The sequence below is a fragment of the Poeciliopsis prolifica genome, unplaced genomic scaffold (assembly GCF_027474105.1).
Source record: "Poeciliopsis prolifica strain line A6 unplaced genomic scaffold, Auburn_PproV2 SCAFFOLD001, whole genome shotgun sequence".
NCBI classification, from domain to species: Eukaryota; Metazoa; Chordata; class Actinopteri; order Cyprinodontiformes; family Poeciliidae; genus Poeciliopsis; species Poeciliopsis prolifica.
In genome coordinates, this window is record NW_026562376.1 from 11,491,309 (window position 1) to 11,515,742 (window position 24,434).

A 24,434-nucleotide genomic window follows, 5' to 3' on the forward strand; every position below is an offset into this window, starting at 1 on the left:
AGAATCGAACCCAATCTCAGCTAGACCAGCAGAACAAGCTCTGAGTTCAGAACCAGAAGGACCCTCCATATTTGTCCTTTATATGGAAGGTATGAATATTAAATGCTAGAAATGAAACAGGCACAATCCTACTAATTGTACCAATTAACCCTGTGAAGCTTCATGATGCCTTCTTAAATTTTTATTAAGTACTATTAGTTCCACATTTAACAAGGAATCTCTAATCTAAAATAATTTAAAATTATTTTTTTTGTTAATGTACAATACAAAAACTATGTTTCTTACATATGTTCCTTCCAGCAGCACCACATCTAAAATGCTAAAGTTTAAAATCAAAACATACGCGCATTTGGGGTGCATTTAAACCCAGTTCTTTGAGCTTTATAGGCACGCGAGCCCTCGGTCACTGATGGGCACTTTAGAGCATCTACCTAATCCCATTAACTCTAAAGTAAGAGCATGACAGGTACCTGTAATAGATAAGAGGATTAGCCTGGTAACTATTTCTATGTGACTTTGACCAGCCACACATTTAAAACCCAGAAGTTAACATCAAGAAACTCACATTTCACATTTTGAACTGAGAATAATTTTCGGCATATCTTCTTCTAGATTGGCAGTTTTGATTTTATTTTAGTATTTTGTTTTATTGGTGTGAGGACAATCAAAGATGGGAAAATTAGTTCTAAACTAACATCAGAACAAAACTGGTACTGGTAAAACTCTATCATGAAATGCACTGCATTATTTTTTTATGTTTAGATAACTCCCAGGAGAAGGAGTCTCCCAGGAGGGAGACTCTGTTATAAGGACTATATAACTAACGTAAAATAATGTATTCCTCTTTCCAACAGACCACTGCATTGGGGTGACATGCACAAGGATGAAATCCTCTTCCTTAATAGCCATCTAAAAACACTCCATCTTTGAAGAGATGCAGTGAGATCCTGCAGAAAATAATTTATAAAAAAATTCTGGATTCCCCAAGAAGAGATATTGTCTGTCTGATCACAATAATGAAGCGATTTTCCCTCCACTGTCCAGAGAGAAGACAAACCACACTTCTGCAACATGCTGCCTCACGTGTTACCAGTGTGAGCAGACGCTTCCCTAACCACCAGACTGAGAGGGGCCGCTGAAACTGTTTCTTTGCAACATGTAAGAACGTGCCAAGTTAAATCCTTTTCTCAACTGCTAAAAGTGAAATGCTCTGTCCAAGCTAAAGGTATTGTGCTGTAGTTTCCGAAATAGCTTTTTCTATTCGTTCTTGGTTTGGCCATAGAAAACTACCGGTGCTCATAAACAATTGCTATCATTATTAACAGTACGCAAAAGCACTCATAGGACTAAAAGGGATTGCTAAAATAGTACCAAATGACTAATTTGCAGTTAAAATACTTTTAACTGGAAGGTTAAAGTATTTTGTTAAATTATATTTTGGGGACAAGTTTTCTACATTCATTCTCTATATGTGTGCATAGGTTGCTATTTAAGAACAAAACTACTGATCATAATCCTTCAACTATTGTTTTAAATGGCACGTCACTCAGCAGGTATTCATAGAACAAGGACAAAGACTGAAGAGGATTTTGACTATTATTTCCTGATAACCTTGTGGTACTTGGTAGCTTTGGTTAAAAGTTCTCACTTTGTTAATCATTATCTGGGCAATTTTGTACCGATGAATTTTTGATAAAATCTCCATCTTCAACCCAGAACATTATGACAAAATGAAGGCGAACGTTTCAGCAAGGCGATGATCCAAACAGACACAGCCAAAGAAACTCTCAACTGATTTCAGAGAAAAAAGTAAAGCTGCTCTACCCAATCATCTGACTGGATTCCTGCAGAAAACCTTAGAATACAAATAAGGGCATGTGAAATAATGAGCCAAAAACTCAGCTGACCAAAGCTAGTTCTTAGGTACAAGAAGTGTCTTGAAGCTGTCATAACTGACACAGGTTGATTTATTTATTTTTTTTAAGTATTAAATGAATTTCAGGTAAGCTCGCTCATTACTTTTATTCCGTTTCATTCCATTGTATTACTCATAGCTCAATTTATGGACATCTATAGTTTGACTTCTTTGCATGCACCATGGAAAGTGTTCTCATTGGCTGAATCACTGTGTTACAGAGGCTACACCACCTCCTGCTGGAAGATTCTGCAACACATAATGAATGCAGCCAGCAAGACTGGTGCCTCTCTGCTCTCATTATGGGCATTTTCAAAAACCATGGTCAGATATTAAATGCCTCAGATTTTGTGATCACCTCAAAACTAGCTGCTGTAAAATCCAGTGTTATGTGATGCTCTCAATATCCACATTTGTACACATAGTGTACATTCAGTGACCGGGTTGTATACAATATGAAACCAGCAGCATCTCTTTCCACTATGCTGAAAACTGTATTTTGGAGGAATCTTGCTAAGAAAATGTATACTTTGTTATCCACATGATTCTGTATTTTAATTGCAGAGTTGTTATTGGAAGTAAATTTACCTCTGGCAAGTTCAAATGTTTAACAACATTAGTCAACTTAAGTTCATGTGGCAAACAGACCTTAGGTGATTTTTCAGTGAGAAATAATGATTTCCCTTGATAGTTGGGGACAGGGTTAGTCAGGGATTTCATCCTTCTTGCATCATAGAAGGATAATGTAGAGGCAAGAGCAAAAGAAGAGAAAAAAGTTACGTCTCAATCTATAAAATAATTAGGCATTTGGGTAATAATATATAGTATTTTTATTTGATCTATTCCTGCTTTGTTCTTATAAGCTTCTAAAGTATCTTCAGACAATGTTTTTAATAATAAATGCATAAAACACAGTCATCAACCATAATTATGAAGTGGAATCTTTAATTCCACTGATAGTTTATCTATTGTTTTAGAAGTTAGGAGACAAGAAAGGTGCAGTTATTTTTAATCAAAGCATACCTTCCACCAACAAACACATTTAGCATGGTTCCAAAATGAGAGAAACAAATAATAATAGTGACAAAGAGGGCTAATCACCATCATATTTTCAATAAAATGTGATATCAGTTCCCTGTTGTCTCACAATAGCAACTTAAAGTGCAACTATCGGTAAAAACTGTACTCCACACTCCCAGTATTTCTTCTATTTCCTGATAAGATTATGAGAGTGGACTAGAATTACAAGAAGGCTAGCTCCCATGCTTTAGTTAACAGCGACTGAATCGTCTTTCCTCAGCTCAGATCTCTTTCACCCCAGCACCCCCACCACCACCCTTCATCCCATCTCCTGTGCTCCACTCCAGTGAAAACAAAGTGAATAATTCATGACTTAACAGAGCTGTGTTTTCATGGATCCAGTGAAATGCATGAGTGTCTCTGAAACATCCAGCAGGGTTTAAGTCACTGCCATAGAGTCAAACAGGACATTAACAAGCTCCACCTGAAAATCACTGCAAGACATTTTAGTGTTGTCTCCTCACCACTACAGCTCTGTTACTCAAAGAGGAGGGAGACGAGGAGTGAAGAAGATGAAGGTAGGAAGAAGCATGAAGTTGAGCAGGTCAGAGAGAATACAGCTGAAATGGTGAATGAGACCAGAAAAAGAACAGAATAGAAAGATATCAGAAATACTGTAAAGGAGGAGGGAGAGGCAGCAAAAAGGTGGGAGAGGGGAAGGAGGAGATTTCATACAGTCTGCACTGAAAACCCGGCACAGCTTGTAGCCTGGAGTAAATGTGATAAGTGTTCACAGACCCCATCAGAGTCTGCTTCACGCTCCTCTACACCTGGTAAAGCAAATGTCATGGCCACTCACAAACTGAAGTCACCCAGGGCCAGATTTACTCACACACACAAACATTTCATCTCTCAGAAACCATAACCTATTTGTCTTCTTTTTTTATTCACTCTTTCCTTTGCTTTTATCACAGGATCTCACACGCATGTAAAGTAATTTGACCTCAGGTTTACCGACTGACAAACTTGACGTGCTGAGATGGGCCAGACAGACACGAATTATATTATTTAAGCTTCCTGATTTCACCCTCTTCAGTTAAAAACTATACATTTAAAAAAACTGTTATCACTTTCAGTACATAAATGGAATGTAAACTGGAACATCATTACATGTAAATTAATTTGACCAAGAAAGTGAGGCAGAATTGTAGGTTGGAGTGGAAAGTCTGGCTTCATCACTCAAAAATGTGTTATTGATTCAAGTCGGAGAGAAAATGCAGGCCAAATTAAGAGATTACTTTAAATCTCCATCTGCCACAGATATCATTTTGAGAAAAACTACATTTCCTACGAGAAATTCTGCTAAAATTCAGCTCAATTTGTCAGTACATTTGTTCTTACTCTGATTTTGAATCAAGTCAAAATCAAAATACTTTTGTCTTCAGTTCACGTTGACAGTAGATTTTGTCAGAACTCTGTATTAAAAAAATATTTTATCAGAACAAAACACCAACCTCATTTCTATCATAGTCACTGGCAACAAGAATGAAGTCTTGAAGGGCCGCTCTGTTTTATTTTTACTTTATTTTTTTACTGACAACAGAAACTGAAAAATTTGTGAAATAAAAAAAAAACAAAAAAATAGGTCATGGTAAGCAAAGAGAATAAAAGCAAAAACTTTGTGAAGAGCTCGCAGTGAATTTTATGATATATTTAATTCCAACTTTTGTGAGCTACAAAAAATTTATGTTATTTAACTTTTTTCTGCAAACTACTGCCTGTGGCATAACTTTCAATATGAGCAAAATTAGTTGCTCCTTGGAGATAATAATATGCCTTGAACCTTTAAATTGGCAAAAGATAGATATTAGCGAACTCACACTCACATTGTTCTTTAAGTGCTTTAAGATCAATATTTCCAAACTTAGACAATAACATCAGATCATTATGATTTACCTTTCAACCAAATAACTTTTTTTACAGTCAATACTTTTCAACAAAATCATCAATAGACACAGGTCCATAATCTTACAGTATTTTCACACACTCGCACACATATCTAAAGCCAGCTGGAATGGACTAGCAGCTCAATGTAAACAGAGCAGAGCCTGACCACTGCGCTGGGGCCACACGCTGATGCCTCACAGGGAAAGTTAGCCATGTGCTAAAAGCTTTTTGAAACAATATTAATATTGTACAGTAGTTGTAATACGTTCCATAGCCACCCTCTATCCATTTCACATGAACTGATTCATCAAACTGATGTAGTCCTCCTTTTGATTTTGTACATGTGCACAGAGCTCGTTTTATCTATTCCAATGAAAGCTGCCAGGTGTTTTTTTGTGACCACAAAGTGTTTTCTTTTTTTTGTTTATTTATTTATTTTTTTTATAATGTCTATCCCTGACAACGGAAAGTTGGAGATGTACAGTATCCACTAATCTTACCAGGGATTCTGCTGGAGTGACAGTATTTTCTTTGATGCAGCTTCCCTATTAATATTCAACAGGCCTCCCAGGAGGAAATTTCATGAAGCCTTGGAGCCAATTAAGACACTTCAAACCATACAGTGCATTATACCACACACAATAGTTTTAAAAGTGCAAACTGTGGATACTGAAGAGGTCAAGGATGTCACCATGCAAGCTTCCAATTAATGTTATCAAATGCAAGCTACACTGGGAATACGATTTTTCCTTTTTAAACACACAATACACTAGCAGTTTATTGTTAATTCCCAAACAATTTTCCAAAAACATGGCTGTTTTATATGGTCAATTCTAGGTAAAAAATATCCTGTGCTGTTAGAATGCTTTTTCTGCTTCTACTTTTTGTCATATTTAATTGCTTTAGTTAATTGTATTTTTATAGTACTTACAAAATTAAAAATAAATTTTTCAAATTATGATTTAATATTTGAAGGAACAAACATCCCAAATTAACCTGGTTCTTTGTGAAAAAGTTAAATCCCCGTGTTAAAACAATTACTTTATTCATCCAATTTGTCTTTGGTTCCATTTCATTAGATATGCCAAGGCCTAATTACTGGCAGACTTTAATAAGCAAGAAATAACTTAGACATTATGAAGTAGTACAAGATTACACAAAACAACAAAAAAGACAGTCATCTAAAGAAATTATAGATCAGATGAGAAACAAGGCCAATGCAATGTGTCTGTGAGGAAAGGTTTGGCCATTTCTAAGGCTTTAAGAATCATTAAACCATAGGAGTAAATATTCACAAACTGAGAAAACGTGACACAATGGTGAACCGTCCCAGAAATGAAGTAGCAAAATTACTACAAGAGAGAATTCACCAAGTAAATATATATATATATATATATATATATATATATATATATATATATATATATATATATATATATATATATATATATATATATATATATATATATATAAACACACACACTCAATGATCTAAAGTAGCGATTGAGTTAAAAGTAATGTTTTTTTTTTTTTTTTAAGTTTTTTTTTCACATATTTGTTAAAACTATCACTAAGACTAAGACAAGGTGACCTGACTGTTGTGGTGCCACAACCTAAAATCCTCTCAGGGTTACGTCATTTACGGCATCACGTTATGAATTTGATACATAGGGAGGGGCAAAAGATTAAATGTTTCCACATCAGCAGACAGCAACAGAACAACAGCTATATTCCATTAATATGAATATAATAGCTGGCAGAATAATTTGCTAATAATTGTTGTTGCACATAAAAATAATCTTGTTCATTTTTCATGCACAACAACAATATCCAAAATTATAGCAAAATCCAAGGATTTAAATCTGATTAATTTGTTGTATTGCATTAATAGTTGATATTTTTAACATATGAATCTTTGAAAGCAGGCATGTTCATTGAAGGCAGCTTTGGTTACTGGTGTAGATTTTTAATATCTAACACATTTCTTTGTTTAAAGTGGGTAAACTGCAAATGGATTGCACAATGAGTATTTGAGAGGCAGCTTAGACCGAATACTCCTTAGAAAACACAAGATGTAGGCACACAACTATGATGGCTCTAATCATGTCTTGCAACAAAGTCTTGTTTTCTGGTGGAGAGCTTATCTGCAGAAATACCAGCGTGCCGAAGCACCGTTCCTTCTTATCGCACAGCTGTGAGGAATAAAAAAAGGGCCAATCATTTCAAATCCCTCCCATCGTTCCTTTTCTGTTAGGTGCACATCAGGGGTGCACACACATTCTGGTTTCTTGGTAGCACTGAGATTCTCACATAAAATATGTATTGCAGAAGGCTAACTTAAAATGTCCATAGTGGGTGGAGGTGCAAACCTGTTTGTGTATATTTTAGAGCTTTGTTTATTTCTTTTTTGACAACTACCCAAATTGATGATGATACTTAGAAGAATGTTTGCAAATTGTGTTTTTTTTTATTTTTTTATTTCTATCCTCACTGCAGGAGAAAGTTTTATGACAGACACACTATTCAAAGGATAAAGTAAATATAACCTCATAGCATCATGGAACTGGCTATAATTCCTCCAGCAACATTGTGTTGTTCTATTATTGCTGAGTTATAACTGTAATTGTATTGCATTATGAGTAAAGAACCAGATCTTATTATATTCTTTCACAGTCATACATTTCAATTGTTGACATTTGAGCTTTTGTCTGCAGACGATGGATATCGCAATTATTTTCCACAACAATAGCAACATTTGAGAAAAAAAAAAGAATTTCAGCATAATTTGAGACTGGGTAGCAAGTAACCACCATCTTTTGAGGTATCTGTTGCAATTTAGACATTTCGAAAATGTGTCAAGTTACAAGTTGGCTCTGCAAAACTTTTGTCATGTTTGGGTAGTTTATTTTGACCTGCTAGTTATTATTGTGAAGTTTTTAAAGATTTTCATCTTTTCATTCAAGCTGCCTCAGATATTTAACATCTTAAGTAATTTCAACAACAAATGCTAGTCACAGAAACTTCATGACAACCTTTTGCTCAAGCCTTGTATATTCAAACATAATGAGCAATTTATGTCAAAACTTATGCTACAAAGGCAAGTGTATAAATAACACTTTGGATCATAAAGAATTCTTACATATTTTCACAATATGGTATTTAAATCAATACATACTTTTAATGCTTCTGATACGTCTCACCTTTTCACAGTCTTTATTACTGCTATTTTCATCAAGCACAGTCATATTTAGGAGCTGTGTCTCAAACTAAAATTATAGCAAAATCCAAATTGGTGTTGCAACTTTTAGAAAGTTTATCTTCTGCCATTGAATTAAAAAAACCTCCCCAGTGGAAGATGATAGTTACTTAGGTGTCAATTGGATGTTCTAATTATTTCAAAGAAAAATTCATTATACAGAATCACCTCTGCTAGAAAACAAACCTATGCATAATAACGTAAGAAGAAATCCTGTCCTGTCCCTGCCTGTATTCGTGTTTTACCTTTTCTTTCACAGCAGTGCAGATTTCCTGTAAAAGTTTGCTAAAAACAAAACAAAATTCAGTGGTACTTTCCCTCAAAACACCCACCTTTTTTTTCTTCGACTGGTGCTCTCCCCACACCCTAATTCGTCTGTTGTCGATGTGTCGTGACTGTCTGCCAAGCGCAGTAATTATAGTAGAGCAGTAGAAGCTCAGCAATAGGGAGAGAAGCAGCATATCAAACATGACTGTTCAGGGCATTGGGTGTTAAATTACCGTTCTCAGAGCTGCTGGCTGCTGCATACCAAACATACAGACCAAGACTATTAAAAGTCTTTATTTCTCCCAATATGTATTTGGAGCTAATATCATCAGGTCACGGAAGCCTGTATGAGGATTTACAGCAAGTCTATGACCAGGAGATTTTCATTGTAACATTGGTGAGATCATGTCTCAAGACAACAAATTTAAATGCAGGAATTTATTTTAGGTCAAACTGTGTTCATAGTCAAACAGTAACAATGGTTGGTGCACAGAGACTGGAAAAGGAATGGACTTCTTAAGATAGTGAGAGATATGAATTAAAAGGGGAAAAAAACGTGTCATTTCTCAACATATTTGACAAAGCATATACATGTTAAATATTTTACACATGTAGCTTGGAAACGGTTATGATGTTGCTAACCCTAACCCTTAGGGTAGACAGTACTCACAAGTTCTGCAACATAAATTATTGAGGAATAGCCAGTCATTAGCTTTAAGTGGCAATCAGTTTTTCACACAGATAATCTCCAGATATCAATTTATGCAATTTAATAACATGGTCATAGTTAAATCTTTGTCTTTCAGAGATTGAGAGGATGACCTCAAGAAGTTAAACTCCATTGCTTTGGACAAAGAACTGAGTAAAAACCCATTTTTACTCAAACCCAAACAAAACGTAAATTGTGAGTGTTTTCTTTATGGGTTTTGGATAACAATGTGAAAGGATCCAACACACAGTTTTTGCTGTGGTCGCTTGTACCGCAACATTCAGCACCCAAGAACAGCAAAGGAAAGGCAGGTGACCATCCCACATGGTGAGCTCGCCCCTGGGAGGTGAAGAGGGATGGACGTCCACCAGAACCCGGCATATTCCCTGTGACCCGGGGATGGGTGCAATGGGGACCCATCGGATGGGGGCCCACTACTCCAGGATATTGCTCAAGTACCCACACAAGCATCGTGCTTAAAGTTGTATACACACAACCTAGAAAGCAATTGACTCATATTGATGGATTACAACACATGGAGATGTCCATTCACAGCTTTGAATCAAATGTACATACTGTATTTCATCTAAGTTTAGAAGAGGCAAAATTGAAAGGTCTAGAAGTAGTTTAACCTTATACGTACAGCTGAATATTTGTGAGGTCCACAAAAAAGTCTGTAAATGATGCAAATAAACTCAGACAGCTTTATTTATTTTAATTTGTGTTATTATAAACTTATTACTTATAATATAATAGTTTTTAGCTATTATATTCTGGCAATAATATCAATGGCTGCTAAACTACTATTTGCTAAGTAGATTTGAGTTTTAGGTCAAGATTTGAATGATAGCGCATAAACAATTTAAACAATTCTGATCCTTAGAAAGAAACTGAAATATGATTTACTTAAATATCTACTTTACTGCTACTGTTCAATGTGTAAGTATAGATAAATTGAAAAATATTCACATATTTACATGTGAAAAGTTTGTGACAGTAATATTTCACTTGTTTTGTCAAAACAAAAGCATGTAATAAACTGCATGCTGGAATAATCTCATCAAATCCTTTGGGATATTAAATATCCGTAGTGATAATCATATGCACAAAAGTGTTGAAGACAAATTTGCTAATCTTGTAAACATCCTTTCACCAGTTTCTCATTATTTGAGCATTGTGGATGACAGCAAGTATGAAAGAAAAGAGAAAAATAGAGAAACAGGCATCTGAAATTGAATTAATTCAGTCTCTGTCAAAAAAACAACAAAAACAAACAATGAGTTGCTTGTTAAAGTAAAGTCACACAAATTGAGAACCTATCAGCAGTTCAAAAAGTTTAGAAGGCACAATCTTTTGAATTGCATTTTATGGTTATTATGTGAAGTACTTTATACCCCCACATATCTGTGGTCTCCGAAAGAGTCTGAGTCCATTAAAATATACACAAATTTGTCTGCTCCTTTTTTACCTGAGGCCAGATTAAGAAAACAAATTTTTAAATAGAGATCACCTGCATGTAATTTAATCTCTGTAAAAATTGAACTGTTTAGTGAAGTCTTAAAGGTTTGTTAATGAACATCAGTGAATAAACATGACAAACACAAAAGAACAGAAAGCCGGTTCAGTGATGGTTAATAGCCTGTACTTACAGAGCAAATAATTAAATGGATGGATCCAAAGCGCTTTACACTACAGTAACTCACCCATTCATTCACACTTTTATACGCTGATGGTGGCAAGTGTGGATAATTATCTGTTCTCCACGCTGAGTTCTTGACGTATGAGGTTACAGAAGAGTCAGTAAGTTGAATTCACGAATTCCATTTATTAATACCAAGATACAGCTGGTCCATTTCACATGCCACCTTTAAGAGGTAGCAAGTCAAAATGGCATCCCAGAAGAAGATCCCATTCACTTTGATTCCCTCTCTCTGAGCTACTCCCCAAAGTGGGCGTCACCTATTGTGTCATCCCTTACACCAGGATTAGCTTAGCAGCTAGCTAACCGAGATAAACAGAATTATTTATCCTGAAAACGATGTAATGCATATAATCGAGACTGCTCGTATCAAATCTCCACTTACAAACCTCTCTGCTCGGCCAATCAGATTAAAATCCAGACTCTGCCGTTTCCAACAATACCAGGATCACCAGCTATGTGCAAAACTCACTGAACCAGCAGCCAAATAATGAAAAAAAAACAGCTAATTTCACGAAGCTAAAAACATAAATTCAGTCCAACCTTTTTTTGTGTCCCGGTCATGATCCATGTTAGAGTAAATATTTCCAATCACGTACTGTAATCAAATGTTTTTGCGTCACACTGAAGTGATTTCTCACTGTTTTCAACTTTTCTGTCTCCATGGTTACCGCCTATATACTCAAACGACTTCCTGTGTCAGCGCACAGCTGGAGCTTCCGGTCATTTACGCAAATGCGTTTTGGCTCGTTTTGATTGGTGCATCATGTTGCTGATGTCATAAACCCGCTGATTCTATTGGCTGTTAGATGAAAATATACAAGAGGCTCGGTTCCCAAGTACAGATGGGGATAATAGGTGTAGATATTATGCTTTTCAGGACAAAAATTAGCTCAATACACAGCTGGAGCCTCTAGAAAACGCTGTCTTGTTGTTTAATTTAAAAAAAAGGCAAGGTTATAATTAGTTACAGCATGAAGTCAATGCAGTTTTTTATTATGCTTTTCAATTAGAGACACTCCTTTTAATTAATTAGGGAGTTTTCTATTAATTAAACAATTACTCCACTAGTACATGATTTTTTAAAGAAGCAAGTGATGTATAAATTGCTGAAATCTCTGATGGGCTCCTCTGGATTTCATGTTTCAATTCTTATAGGCAAAGGGTGAAAATACTGCTTTATAAGGTAACTTTTTTACCAATGGAAACTTCTAAAGTGTTTAGCTCCTTAAGAACTGAAATTGAAAAAAAGCTTAAAACACTGACTGGTCTAACCAGGAGTCTAGCCTAGTGATGTTTTGCAATCTATTTGAAAAGATACTGAGATAACATTATTATTTTTGAATACCTTAACAGTCTCCCCATGCATATCCACAGAAAATCAGAAAATAAACAGAATAGTCTGCACAGAATCAAAGCCACAGGATGGGTGCACCCACCAGCCACAGTTGATAACTGGTTGATAATCCCTAAGCACTTTGTTGTCAATAAAAAAAAGTAAAACATGAGACCTTAAGACCTAGTTCTCCCTTCCTTTGAAGTAAAGCAAATCCATCATGATTTAAAGGTTAAGTAGGGAGAAAATATAAAACTGGAGGCTACACAGACTCCCTGAACCACAGAGTAATTTATTTTTCTCTACAACACAGTACTTATGGACTGTGATATATTAAAAGTTTTTTGGCCATGAGATAGAATGTTGCTATTAACTTCAGGCAGTTAAAAGTATGCTCCTAATCACATTCTTTCATCATAATTTAAGTACAGCACTTGCAGTTCCGGAAATAGCAAAAACTGAAATGAACCAAACACATTTTAATAATAAAACAGAACAAAAGTAGTATTTTCTACAATTCCAAGTAGGCTTTTATAAACTTATCCAATTCACAAGAATTACATAAGCATCAAAAGATGAAAGGGCTAATTGAATTAGTAAAAACAATCTTATGTGGCATGCTCTGCTTTTAAAATCTGAATGAATGTCTCTTCTCATGATCTTATGTAGTGCTAGTGTTATATAGGCACAAACACTAACACTAGAACCAAAGTGATACAATGAAAATCAAATTAAGACAGTCCTGGGCCTCCCAGGTCTATTACCAGCTTGAGGTCTTAGTAAGAGAAACGCCAGGCTACAGAGGAGCCAACCCCAATGAGGCAGACAGGGAGAGAGAGAGGATTGCTGTGAGACCAGGTAGATCTGCAATGCTGCCAGAGTGTGCATGTCAAATGCCAGTGCACTCCATAGGAATACAATAACGAGGGCCGCGCACAGAGGGAATGCCAAATGAGATATCAAACACAGAGGAGAGCCTAGAAACACAGAATGGAGCCGTTTAATAAGACATGGTTAGAAAGGCTGCCTGCATACACTGTACTTCAGCTACTTCATTGATCTGGAATGTGACACAGAACATAATATCTGGCTAAAACGTTATGTTATGTATTTTTGAAAAACAGGAATACAATTGTCACTCTGCAGAGAAGCATTTCTCATTCCGAAGGAATATACCACCCTATTACTCCATTGAACCGGTTTAATCCACAGTTTAAAGAAACATCCTCTGATTTTATTTCACTAGTAAATTATATTTATTCATTCGTTTTTGTAACATATTAAGGTGAATGTTTTTTGTTAAATTGCTTGCTTTCATGTGATATACTTAATAATAGATTACACACACAGTCATACATTTCAGACATTTAATTCTACTAAGGGCTATGGCTATGAGCTAAAGTGGCCTACAAAATCATCGAGATGATTGTTAACTAGTCAAGCCCTATCACTGAAACTCTTCACGAGGAAGGTAAGCTGCAAAAACTCATTGCCAAAGTGGCTGGCTTTTCACAGAGGATTGCTGTATCATCACAAATGTGAACAAGCTACAGGTACAAGTACAACCTTGAGAAGTTTATGAAGCAAAGCCAATTCAAAAAATTTAGAAGAGACAAATAAGCCATGACTGTGGCTGGAGCCAGTGCTTCAAAAGCTGACATCAAGAACACATTATGACTTGGCGCCTGCCCACACCACCCAAAAATACTAATATCCAGTTTGTAACATGTAAGGTAGTTTTAACTACAGCTAATGTTAAGACAGAAACATAAAAAATAGAGTAGTTTGTATAGTCAGTTTTGGACCACAATAACGTATAGATTATTTTTCACTAAATAGATCACTTCGTTTGTTTCATCAAAACAACATGTTCATGCTGAGCACCTAAAAAACACACCTTATTTAATTTTGAAAACAAGCAAGTAATTGTTGGTCTTTAAACCTTGCAATTTGTATGGTATGGCAAAAAAGTTTGGATGCTGCTGGTTAAAGTAACAGATGGCCAGGGCATCATTTATTTTTCCATCCCGCTAAGATTTTCAGCACTATTCCCACCAAATATAAACTCAATATGTTCAACTACAGCTTTAGGTAGTTACTATGTACCTCCAACATCTGTCAGATATGAGAATCTTTAGAAAAATATGGATGGATTGGCGGACGGATGGATGATATATCTGCTTACTGTGGGTGGTATATGTGAATGAGAGAGCTTGTGCTTGTAAGGAGAGCAATGCCTGAGAACAAGAGGACACATGCTGGGCAAAGGATGTATTTTGCATGTTAATTTAATACCAAAGTCAACAAGTCCTGGGTGTCCCATCTCTGAACAAGGTTTCAAAACTTTTAAAAGGAACAACAGAAAGAACAAAAAGGACGCCCCAGTAATAAGAAAGCCTGTTTGTATCACATATGTGCTTCTATTCTGATAATCACACAAAATAATTGTCTTTTTTGTCTTTGTTATGATTCTCCCAAATTTAGAAAGAATTCAGTCCAGTGAACACTTGAACTGAACTTGTTGCTATTATCTTTAACAACAGCTTCCTGTACAAAACAATGCAGCCTGGTCCACACATATAAAAGTAAAGGGCTCTATGATATCCTGTCCACCCAAGCAGAACAATGACTACAGCTGACCTTAACTAAGATGATGTGGGCACAGAGTTATCAGAGGTTCCCAGATAAAATATGGCCTTTTCATTATAATTCCTTTTGAGGTTTGATGGCAGCTAGCAATCAGGTGCACTCAGTGAATATAATGCTATTTTAGTCCTTCACAGACAGGATTTGTGCTACCTCATCAAATTGGATATAAAGGTAATGATATTGAAATTAACTCTGTTGAACAAGCCTGCAGACTGTTGCTCTCTCTGAAGCAGCAATAGGGAGAGGTTGGGTGCTTGAGTGGCTAGCAACTAACCAGTGAGACATTATGTGGAGACAGATTAATGTGGGAGAGCAACTGGTAGCCCTGGCGCCAGGGTTTCAACAATGGATCGTAATGTGTGTGAACTTGCTCTCTTATACTTAAACTCATGCAACCAGAACTACAAACATTCCTCTGTGCTGCCTCAGCAGGAGAAAAACCAGTGGATATGTTTATAGTTCATTTGACACCAATTCTCCACTTTCTTTCTCTTCAGATCTTTGGTGCGCTTTTGTCTAGCATACAGTGGAAAAATAAAAAATATCTTTTTTAAAACATCAGGATATGAAAGTGACAGAGAAAGAAGGTATTGCAAGCAGGTCGAAGAAGATGTTTCCTGACAATAGCCTCCCAGTCCTTTCTCCACAGATATTCAGAACTGGTGTTCAGACCAGCACTCCCATTGTGAAATTGGTGGCACCACTCTGAATCAGTGCTTTTTAGATGGAACACTGTTTCCTTCCCTTCAATGGCCATATTAACCACCATAGCCTGCAGGTAAAAACGGAGCGCACCATCCCAGCTGTCATGTATTGGTGCAACAGCAGATTGTTCCGGAGGATTTTCCATGCAGGAGAGATTTGTGCACCTCTGGATTCAAACTGTGTCACCATTCAGAAAAATATGTTGCCAATCATTCATGCAAAATCTAGTTTTAGTACTCACAGTTGATCTTTGTGTTAATCATCCTCCGTTTTCACAATGTCAAACTATTAGAGGAATTAATCACTTTTAACATATCAGTGACTAAATCATCACTAGAGATATGATTTTTTTTCTCCATTTAATGTCTTTTGTAAATGATCTTAATGATGTACAATACTTGTTATCAATGTATAACAACAGCACATATATAACAACAGGGACTTGGGACCAGACATTGATTGGCTGATGCCCTTTCAGTAGCAATGGACACAATAACATGACCTAGAGATCACACCAGAAGGGTGGACAAACACCATCTAACGACTGTGTGAATAAACTCAAACTATATTCCACATTCACTAAGGAGATAGACAATGTTAAATGGAGAAAGTTAAAGCAGGAAAGCAGGATAAGAAGAACAAATGCATTGCTTGTATATCCGGATGCTCTATTGTTTGTGGAGCTGGAGGAAGGAAATGAAAGACGAATAAAAACACAAGGAATTAAAAGGTAGAAATTGTTAAATAAGAGTTATACGCCTTTTAGTGTTGTCAAATTTATGACTGCCGCATCTGACAGAGAGAGGAAAAAAAATAACAAATGTGTTTCAGGAAAATTTAAAACATAACAGAAGGACTAAATGATGAGAGACTAAACAGGGAGAAAAGGGATCATTTTAGACGGGAAGGATAACGAACCAAATAGCAGAGTTCATCCTCCAGTTTAAAACCAATCCAAACATTTCCAACTGTTAATCTAACATCAAATGTTCTTGCATCCCTGCTGCCAGGCTGGAATGTGAAAAGTCCTCTGAGAATAAACAGCCTGATAGCTGAAAGTCAGATTTAGACAAAGTGCCCACTTTCACAACTGTTCCTGTTGGGGACATTGAGGCAAATCATTAATTGATCCGCTCTGTGGGAATCATGCTGAAGCTGAAAGTAATGTTTTTGTTTTACCTTTGATGTCAATGTATCTGTTTTTTCAATGAAGGTAAGTATAAGAAAATACATTTTTTTCACTCTTTTCGTGCTAAATGCAGAATGTAAGACAGTTCTGATTGGCGTGAACAGCTGGTGGTATGCATAAATTGGATCATATTCTGTTTCACTGTGTGTGTTTGCCTGTGTATTTGCTATGAGAGACTTAGATAGTTTGCATGGATGTGAGGCTTCATGTTCAACCATGCAGAATATGGAACCGGTAATCAAACAGACAATACATCTCACTGTCACACATTTGAGTGGACTTTAGTCTGCAAGGATTTGGTATGCAAATAAGTGTGGCAGCATGGGAATATGGGTTAGCTATTAATGAAGGACACCAACTTAGGAAGTTGAGGGTTTAGCAAATACCACATAGTTACCCAGCCTGAAGAGGCTTTTAATGACTCATATCAGACTCATGTTACAATTAAGTGACAGCAATAAACTCTATAATAGTTTTTACGGAAAGTTAATGAAAGCAGCTTGATATGTTTATGTTGGGTATTATGTACACCGCTTTGAACAAATCAGGTAAATGCTTTACTCCAGGTTTCTTTAAGGTTATTTAAGGTGAAATAACCATAAAATCAGTCAAAACAAACTCAGATCCCTGCAGGTTCAGCCCAAGAATCACCAAAACATGAAGGACATTGACCATACTGAGTTGTTACGCTCAAATGCCTTAACACCTGGCAAAATGTCTCAGTCATTTTTACTTTAATAATAAAATTTGCAAATTTAAAAATCATAAAATCTGCCTCTGATTGGTTGATTGGGACTTTGCGTTGACTCTTTCCAAGTTAAAGTGTCCTGCTGAGCTGAGCTAAGTTTGGATTCAGAGCTTAGAAGATTGATGAATCTTTCAGATTTGATTGCATTAAATTAGCATTTTGTTTGCACCTTGTCCTACAGTATGTTAATCTGTTTTTGTTGTTTCGATGATACAAGTGGGTTTTTCCTTTTACGAATTGGACATTTTTTGAGCCCTACTAAAAGATCCCTACCTTAAATCATTAGTTGTCAAAGCCACATGAAATATTCCCATGGCAGCCAAATTTATTGTCCTCACTTCCCAAAAGAAAGACATCCCTTTGTTGATGTAGCACGATCGAGAAAACACACATAAAACACATAAAAACATCCTCCCTTTCTGTCACTAACATTTGCTGATTATACCTATCTGTATCATCAGAGTTCAGTGCTCATACCGACAACCATAGGCATAAAGATGATGGAAATGGAGGATACTCATCATCAGCCATGAAATAGACTGTGATTACAGCCATTATTAGGCACGATGACTCAGAATAATTAATAATTTAACTAATCAAGCAGATTAGTCAAGGGGAATTTTGATTGTTATGAAATATAATTTTTGTTTGTTCAGTAAGTACCGTCAACTTTTAACTTTGACAAATTTTAAGTGTTTCTTACTTTTGAATTGATTAAAAATAGGGTTTTAATCTGCATGTTTTTGTTTCTCCAACTTAAAAATCTCTTTTTTTTAATGTATCCACCTCTGAACAGAAATGTCTGTGTGTGCGTCATGGTCCTCCACTGAAAGCAAGGCAGCCAGAGCCAAATGAGACGCTTCCTCATTAGCCTCATTATGCTGAACCCTTGTTTTGTTAATGGACATAAAAACAAACACTTGCTGATGAAAAAGGAGTGCGTAGTAAACTGTTGTCCTTGCTCCCTGTGACTGTTTACGTGTGCATGTGTTGAATGACGCTTGATCACTCTTACAAGGCAGGCTTCAGTTATGTAAGAGTTGTCAGATTCTCTTTGTATTTCACGACCATAAGAATGAGAAACTGAGATTGATTTTTAATGCTTACATTTGTAACTATTGCACATTCAGCTAAGAATCATAAAATGATGACTTCCAAACTGAAACATGTCTGGGATGACATATATCCTGGGCAGTTAAAGGGGAAATGGAACAATTTTACAGGCAGAAAAAAACAATACAGAAAAAAAAAAAGAAGATTTCAGGCAGAAGCAAAAATATAGTTTGCACATTACAGGTAAGTGCATCAAATTGTGTCTTCTTCTTGTTCTAACCCCTCGGGGGACCCATGTTCAGATCCGACTGTAAGACAGACAAGCATGTCTGCTGGTAACTATGGAGACCACATAACATGCAGGAGACAGATTTTTTTCCCCAGACAATTTCACACAAAAAGAAAAGTGTTTTTATACATCGGTTTCACAAAAACAAGTGCAATAAGACATTACATACCTGTTATAAGCAGGTATGGAGGTATGGCAGTGAAACTCATAGGAAGATGCCCTCATAGAAGCTGTTATAAATCGTATGCTATATATTTTTTATGCGCTACACACATACGTTCATATTCATTAAATTAAAATAGAGTTCAAAAGTTAATTTCACCAAATTAAATTTAGTCCTAAATTAATTAATCTGATCAATTGGTACATAATTATTATATATAATAATAATATCAAGACTTTATTCCTCTTACAGTGATTTTCCTCTTCAGCTATTAAAGCACACCATTAAGATTAGCTTATAACATTAAATCAATAAAAAAAAAAAACTTTTTAAAACAGAAATATAGGCTTCAAAATAGTTTGTTTAATTTCTGCTTAAAGGTTGTTATTTTGAAAAGGTCCTTAATTTATTAAATAGGACTTCCCTCAAGCTTGCCATGCCACCGGCTTTGCTCGGCCTTCTGCAAGAGAAAGTGTTGAAGAGCATTGATCAAAACTGCAACAATGACATTATGATCAGTACATGATCACATAGGGAATCTGAGATCAGGTATCTCTTTTTAACCTGAACTCCATTACCACACTCTTAACAAATTCACCAAATATAAACTACTTTAACTTGGTCCCATGTTTTGGGTTGTGTATGAATTTTTGTTTTGCTTTTGTTGTAATGATATAAATATGCCTGTAGCGCATACTAATTACATTGCAATAGGTAATTCTAGTTATGTGACATGTGCCAAAATGGTCACAAAACACCTGGAGATGTGATGTGACACCATAAAGAATAATACATTGCAACACAGTGTGTGTCAATGTAGCATATTGCGAAAAGAAAAAACATGGTTTTGATTGTTTCTGATCCTTTCCTGCCCCATTAGCTGCCTTCACAAAAACCTCCTTACATCTTTGCTAGTTTAGTATCCAAACTTATTTCCTACCAAGGTGATTCAGCATAATTGCATAATGTCTCAGTTTCAAGCTAACACGAAACTAAATCAAACCTCTTAGAAAAATCTTCTCACAATCTTATCAGCAAGACAAACACACGAAGAGGCACAAAGGCACAAGCTGGAATGGATGACCTCACTACGACTCCTAGCAGCAGTGTTTGATTTGTTGCGATGGCGACAAATACCCAGTAAAAGAGCCAGGAAAAGAAATTAAATTTTTGTGGAAAATGTTTAATCTCTTTCACACATAGTGTCAAATGGCACTGGGCAGAGAGGCAAACACATACATGCATTCGTATATAGGGCTAATTTTCAGAAATTGGTGTGAAGACAAATGACAACATCTGCAAAGCAACCAGAGAACAAACTGGGAAAGATTTAATACTCCCAGCTCCCAGATTTATTACCTGGGTAGAAAAAGTAACTTGATGTAACTGGAGGGAGAAGAAGTGATTGCAGAGAGTGTTGTTACCCCAGCTCAACTTTGAATAACATTTTCTAAGCCTCACCAGAAAATTCAAACAAAGCAACCCCTGAGGTATGTCAGCACATGCACAAACAGAAACAGACAAGCAAACATGGGGACCACACAAAAATACAATAGGAATGTTCATAGGAGAGAATGTTTAAAGAAAACTTGTTATCAGGAATCTTTCTACTCCTCAAGAAAAAACAAAATAATTCCCAGGGACAGTAATATCATATGCTCGTCTGGACTATAAGGAGATATTACAGAACAATTCTTCATCCAGTTATCTGTAGAGTTCTTGGGTGATGCCATTTGCAGTGTATTGCATAAAAAGTTGTAACAAACCTCTAAGGAATGAATTGGAATATGTACACAACACAAACAGAAAAAGTAATAAATGACATCCTATCACCATGATGAGTTTATTTTCTGTCTTTTATTAGTTTTAAGAGCTTTTGTAAAAAAAAAAAAATACTTTTTTTAACTTTTCCATATTTACGTATAATTACTTATCTTGTAACCACACAAAGAAATATGTCAAATTCTCCAAGACCAGCACTATTTCCAACTTGCTTTTAAAATGCATAAACCAGTTGACAATACAGGATGTAAAATTCAGTTTTTATTGTTTTATTTTATTTACAACCGACCATGGGTAGATTCAAACAGACAGGCGGTTATTTGCAGAGGTCAATACATAGAAATCAGAAGAAGTAACTCCTCTAAACGTGATTCGTCTTCATTTCACTACACCACTCACCAGAACTGCATACAAAGCCATCATCATGGGATAAACATCATCAACCCTTTCCAAGTATGTATTTAATTAAACCATAACATATACTGTCTAACTCATAGACATGCATATGTAACAAGATACGTACCCCCTTGCAAATGACACATTATGCAGAGATATTTAAAAGAGCAAACTATTATGGCAGCTTTGCTAATCCTGCCAAGATTCACTTGCATCCCTGGGGAGATGTAAAGCTGTAAACAATCCCAGCAGGTCCTTTTATATTGACTGTTAAACCTCTACACCTGTAAGTATAACTGCTTATATGGCTGTCAACTATTCACAGTATGTGGGTTTATACACAATTTTTCATCTCCTCTGCGGTAATGTAAACACACTTTATCTGTGCTTGCCTGGTCATGTATTTCCCATGGTTGTCTGTGGATGAGCTCCTTCCTGAATTTTGTTTCTGGTGAATAAACTCGTTAAAAGCCAATGGTCCTGACACTTCAGCTCATCAAAGAGTAGTAAATACGTTTCACAATGCAATGCCTCTTCTCGTGTACATCGACAAGTAGTTCCGTCTCATATTCTCTCCAGCAAAGATCTTCAGACTATAGAGATGCACTGATTAGCCTAACAGGGCCCTGATTACCCAGACTAAGCTTAAATAATCAAATGGCATGGTTATCAAAAAGCAGACTTCCTGTGATCCTTAAGACAATTAGCTACTACAAGAAAGATGCTCTGATAGCTTAATTTCCGCACAAGTGATGGACATTTCCGTGTGTACAGAGGTTGACAAAACATAACGTTTTGCAATGGAAGATCAAAACTAAGGCATCATTTCTCAAGGTCTGTCATCCTCTCTTTCAGAAGGAAGAGATGAGGCTGAGAGGAAAACTGTCTCAGTCCTTGCTGCCGCACTTTTACTATGGTAACTTCAGTTTCCTCCCAAAAATATTTCCAGTGCTCTGCCCTTCCTCCCGTCTCCATTTTCTTTGTTGTCCTGCCCTGTCTGTTACTTTTGCTTTAACCTACTGTTCTTACCTCTTAGTGGGTCACCTGACTGTCAAAAACTGAGAAAGGCATCATTTATTTACATTAAAATCCTGGTGAAGCATTAATAATTCACTCATGCATATCTTTCTCAGAAAGTAAAATATTTAGTTGCAGCTCAAAATATGTGTTAATTTACATGGTCAAAACAAAACAAAACACAAATATATTTTAATAAAATTATTTCTAGAAAGCCAGCATAATGAATAAGAATTAGTTTTGTTTTATTATTTAATTAAAATTCAGAAGTTTACATCTATCTACTTAGCATAAGTGGATCTTAATGACTGGGATAAAGTGCTTTGATTGTTCATACTTGTAACATGTTAACTTTAACTTGACTTTTGGTTGGTGCCTCAATATTTTTGCAAAATGTTCTTTCCTCAACAACCTCAAGAAAGTTTCTTTTTTCCAGCTTGGGACTGGCCTGTGCTTAAAACTTCACCCCATTCTCTGATGTTTCTGGTAAATGTCCAGACAGGAATCAGCTGACTTCCATCTCCTTAATCTGAAAAGAACACGATGTTTTTGAAACTTTAGCAATACCTTGACATAAGAGTCCGAACAGAAGAATGTGGCATTCAAAGGTGTCTGGAAATCACAGCCAGAGATTACCCAAACTTATGGAGGTCCAATATTTCCTTCATGATATTCTATCTTAGGAAGAGTTTCGTCTGATTTAATATCAGACAGTGAAAAAGCCATGTATAAAGTGTGTGTAAATATATTATTTCAACTCTGAATGTTGACAGCATTTCGAGTAGGAAAAATGCTTTATCCTGTTCCTAAATTTTCTAAATTCCTCACAAAATATGGATTTTAAGAGGTCATCAATGAAAAATTACTGCAGTATTATTTTTCCTGATTAAATGAATATTATTTTTTTTTACAATATTCTCAACAACCTACATCGCAGACGATCATAAAGACTATTAGAGGGGAAACCACAGAGAATCACAGCATGATATTTTTCTTCCATTAGCTCATGCAACCAGAAAATGTACCGGCGATGTGTGCATGTTCTTTCAGGAGTTTAATTACCTGTGTTAATAGACATAATTATGTCAGATGTTTGGGGAGTAGAGCTCCAGTCAAAATGTGATTGTTACGATGATTCCCCTCACTGGTTTTCCAGGGTGAAAGCTTCTTGAAGGTTTCAGCACCAACAGGGAAATTAAAGTCCCAGTCCAAAAACGTCAGCCACAAACCAAGTGACGTCAAAATCTCTGTTTGAGGGCAAGGTGCAATTATTTCCTACTACAACAATAATCAGGTCATTAAAATATTTTTTTATAATATGTGACAACTCTAAAAGCAAAATACTAAAAACTATGTTTAATATCTGTTATCAAACCATCAGTTAACAGTTGGGAATGCAATTAAAGTTAGTAAATAGTATTTAAGTTTTATTTTTTTGTTTTTTGCACATAATAATCTGCACACAGTTTTAATATGGGAGCATGAATCCTGACCAGAAACCAAGTGGAATATTTTATTTTTAGGTTTAAAGCAACACATTTCTCTGTCCTGCTCACAAATACATCAGCAAGTATAATCAGTGTGATACGAGTAGAAAAGTTCTTACAGCAGAAAGTTTAGTGGTCACTCCGCTGTGACCTCAATGTCCATTGCTGTCACTTCGCAACAAATGCTGTCCAGGACATTCAGAGGGCAGAATCAGAGTGAGCCACATTTTAAAAAGACATAGGAAGTGCTGACCTACCTACCCACCTAAACTTTTTCAAGGAACATCTGTTCTGGAAGCAAAATGTACACTGACGTCAGTAGGAAGACAGACTGGGCAAAAACACAAAGTGTCTTATTTATATACACTCACTTTGAACAGATACCATAACTGCAATTGTTGCATAAACATGTACAAACAGTCTGGCTTGAATCTTGATGTACAACCTTTAGCTCATGGGAAAATGTTCTGCTAATGAGCTCCAAAAAAGACACCTTGGTAACTTGCTAGTTTTCTATTGTGTTTAGCAGAGCAACTTCTTAAGGATGAGCCCACTCTCCCTTCCCCCACCTGTCCTTTCTAATGACTTTATTATCTCCACTTCTGTGGCTTAGACAGACACAAAGAATCCTTCTAAAGTGTACTGAACTAATCACTCCTGCAATCAGCCTTTCTGGTTTGTCTGTGTTAAGGGAAGAAAAGAGTGATCTAATGCCTCTGAGGGGATTTTCTGGACCTCTGCCTTTCAATAAGGGTGGAGGCTGCAAAATCTCTGTCTACTTGTGTGTGTCTGGTGGCCACTTCTGGC

General features: G+C 36.1%; 1 protein-coding gene across 3 annotated transcripts in view; it reads right to left on the reverse strand.

Moving 5' to 3' along the window:
* shank3a (SH3 and multiple ankyrin repeat domains 3a) overlaps positions 1-11,470 on the reverse strand; it is a 151,692-nt gene extending 140,222 nt beyond the window's left edge. For all 3 annotated transcript variants that reach the window (XM_055035584.1, XM_055035577.1, XM_055035569.1), the window contains exon 1: positions 11,357-11,470. The gene's annotated coding sequence lies outside the window, so the exon portion shown is untranslated. The remainder of the gene's footprint in view (positions 1-11,356) is intronic.
* Between the last annotated feature and the right edge of the window lie 12,964 nt (positions 11,471-24,434).